Below are 3,657 nucleotides of genomic sequence, written 5' to 3'. Positions count from 1 at the left end.
CATAATCCCCCTCCCAAACAAACCCAAAGCTACTATACATATATATGATAGCAGTGTATGTGAAATAGGACATTCACAAACTAGGGCAGGGCTGCTCTCGCAGCTATAAACTCAAAGTGGCTCTCTTAATTTCCTAGAAAATTTCTTCWCTTATGTGAATATTTCCAAACACAAATGCACTCATTTTCCAGGGAAAGTTAAAGGATGTGTAATAAAACCCAGACTTATTTCTGAAAGGAAACTGGCTTGTTTATAGACTGAAAATATGCCTTGCATTAGAGAAGTGTGATCATTTGCAAGTTTGTGACTTCCACAAAGAAAAGCTCTAAACTCCCAAATCCTATTTGTAAAATGGAAAGAATAGGACTTTCCATACTGGATTAAACCAGAGTCCTGGGTAGTTCAATATCCTGTTTGTCACTACCCAAGACAGCAGCTTCAGAAGAAAGCAGAACTCCCCCAGGGAGCATGTTTAACACAATCTATCCACCCTCAGTTAATTTCCAAGGGTAATTTTAACTTCTAAAGTTGGAAATTGAAAACAAGCTCTTAAATTGAGAACTTTTGTATAAGATTCAGAATTTTTACTGTATCTTTTATTGAAGGGGYTTTTTTTTTATACTTCTGCTACCATAAGATTGTAAGTCACTCTTGCTTAATTTGTTAGTAATGAAGTGTGTGCAGACACATACATTATTGTAAGATTTGGAAGAAAAAAAGTTGCCACAAATTGCTCTAATCATCTCAATATCTGCAACCAATTAAAACATTTCACTTATTTTTCCTTATGACTCTGAAATAATCAGAAAGGGGGGAAAAAAAAGTGAAGACATGTTATCTGGTCCAGCAGTTAAGCAATTAAACCAACCTCCACGGGGTAGGGGTGCAGCTTTGGATGCAGAAATGTTTGGGGCAGGCACCAAGCGCTGCTCCGTGGGACAGGTTTGTCACTGCCACGGTGATCCAGAGCTGGAAAACATCCGTGAGCAGCAGTGAAGCATTAAGAGCYGCAGCCTACCTGCAAGTGGCATGAGGCTAATGCGAAATGGCAGCTGAGAGCAGCTCCACACAACTTTCTCAGCCTCCCCAAGTAATTGGTAACCTCTGAACCCCGCTCACATGAGTAGCTGGGGGGAGCTGCTCCCCGATAGGCAGAGAGGTCAAGCCAAAGCCTGATTGTCTGGACCTTCAAACATGTGACCTTCTTCCTCAAAACTTTTTTTCTCACACCTCAAGATCATGGCACTGGCCTCCAGAACTGCACTTTGATCGGGGCTCGGAGYGTTTTGTTTACCTTTTGTATTGAGCCCAATCAAATGCCCTTGAACTGTACAGTATCAGCTTTTCCCAGGTCCTTTTAATTTGGGCAAAGAGAAACTAGCCCGTCTTAGCAAACTTCTACTTTACTTAGTGCTGATCTTGGACTTTTGCAAAACTGACAGTATCACTAATCTAATCCTGATGTCTGCAATGAGGTTTAACACTTGAAACATCCTAGTGAAGTTTAACCGGAGCTATTTGCTGAGCTTTTAGGTCCAACATTTTTCTGGGGCATATCCAGCTTTTAAATTGAATATGACAGAATGTCCTGATTAGCCCAGTGTTGTGAAAAGTGGAATCAAAGCCTCATTTCAGGCTGCTACCAGGTACTACAGCATTCCTAATCACAYTCAGCATTTGATCATGCATGCACTAAAAATTTTGCCTTTTGAGATGCCAAACCAGGTCTTTGTTTTTAAAAAGAAAAGGAAAAGAATGGTGTTTATTTTTTATGAGATGTTTATTCTATTTGGACTAGCATCTAAACACTCTAGTAGCAGAACATATATGTTATTTATTATGTTTCCACAACCAGAATTTTCTGGAAATACACCTAACTGTATGATTATGCTCTTATTTTCCAAATAAGATTTTGTTACTTGTTTTTCTCTACTAGAAACTCTCTGGTTGCCTAGTGTCCCCGACTCTGGATCATGTTAAATATCTCATTTCCCCTTCATAAATAAGATGGTGGCTTGGAGGCAATTATTGCTATTTCCTTTCTACCTATTTATTTGCTCTACTATCTGCATTTAGATTTCTGTTTTGGTGGAAATGRTTTTCAAAGCAGGCTGCTGATAAACTGGCAAAGGGCCTGCTCACAGTGGTATTAAGAATAACTGTTCTGGCATTCTCTGATATTRAATTTCACATAGCAATCACTGGCAAGCCCTAAAATTGTTGCAAGTTTTACCAGTACAAAAGGACATCCCAGTACTCAAAAAATTTGGTACTCACTTAACCTAGTCAAATTCTTTTACAGTTTGGAAAGCCAGCTGCCTTGCAGTGACCGTCAATTTTATTGTACAAATCAATTTGTCTCCACTGACGGAAAATAATTGCAAAGCAAACAAATTATCCATGCTACATTGAACCCTATTCACTCTGGGGACGCTGAGCTTACAGCTTGAGAAGATTTTCCTCTGCCTGTCTCAGAAGTAGAGCTTGCTATTTAAAAAAGAAACCCAACAAAACATTAAAAAATTGTACTGCTTTTACTCTCACTGCTGCCAGAGATTTCCAGTRTATTAATTTTGCATTTGTCTGGGCATTAAGATGCCATTATGTGGAACTTTTCTGAGTATGTTCAAACCCCAGTATATGATATAGCTTTATATACTAAATTTTCAGTACAAAGAGCACTGTTGTTGAAAGTGGGGGATTTGGAAGTGCTTGAAGGCTTACAAAGTCACTTAGGATCTTATGTAAAAGCACAGTCCAGCAGCTCTCTATATAGGCCAATATCCACAGAGGGATTTAAATCCCTGAATAGACTGGAGGGTTGGAGTACATTTACTCAAATTTCACTCTTCAAAACCACCACCCTCTTTTCATCTGCCACTGGAAACATTTACATTCTATCAGCATGTCTAATGCCCCACCAGTTCTGCTCCTGCCAAGCCCCCAAAGCCCCTGTCCCCAGGGTGAGGGTCTGGCAGTCCTGCTKGGAAGATGGAGAGCACCAGCATGGGCTCTACAAGGTGTGGGTACAGGTGTCAATTCCCAGCAAACACCTACCAGTGTTTGGCTCCCCAGCAAAGGTGGGCAGCCCCTGGAGCTGGTCCCATTGGACTGTCCTTACTTGAGCAATGCCACGCTCCATATTTCTCACTCTGGCATAACAGGTATTTAAGTAGTTCCATGAAAAGTCGATCAAACTGAATCCTGAAGCCTTCAGGAAGCCTCAGATGTGTTTCATCCACTCCTTGGCATCCCTGCTCAGCCTCCCTGGAGACAGGGTAATGCTCAGTGCAGCACCTTCAGTCAGCTCCAGGGAGGRTTTAAGTAAAGCCAACACTAAATCCCAGCAAAACTGAAAAAAGAGGAACCTACCTGGAAGGGAAGGTCTGCTTGTAAGCCATAAGGAAAGGGTGGCATCTCATCCACCTGGGAAAATCACTGAGGTGCTGGAAGAAATATCTCATGCCTTCCCTAAGGAGCTGGGTCAGTCCATGATTAACCATTCCTTACCTCTGGCAATTCAGGTCATAGAACCTACGGATCAGGAATGCCAGCTCCTAGCCCACATCCAGCTTCAGACAGCACAGTCTTTASAGGTTCTTGCCCTAAATTAAATGAGTAGAGAGCTCAGTGCCTTGCAGAGCCCTCAAACATCCA

Source organism: Malurus melanocephalus, unplaced genomic scaffold (assembly GCF_030028575.1).
Source record: "Malurus melanocephalus ecotype Western Australia unplaced genomic scaffold, MMel_1.1 scaffold_50, whole genome shotgun sequence".
Classification (NCBI taxonomy): domain Eukaryota; kingdom Metazoa; phylum Chordata; class Aves; order Passeriformes; family Maluridae; genus Malurus; species Malurus melanocephalus.
Note: the sequence above shows the minus strand (reverse complement) of the source record.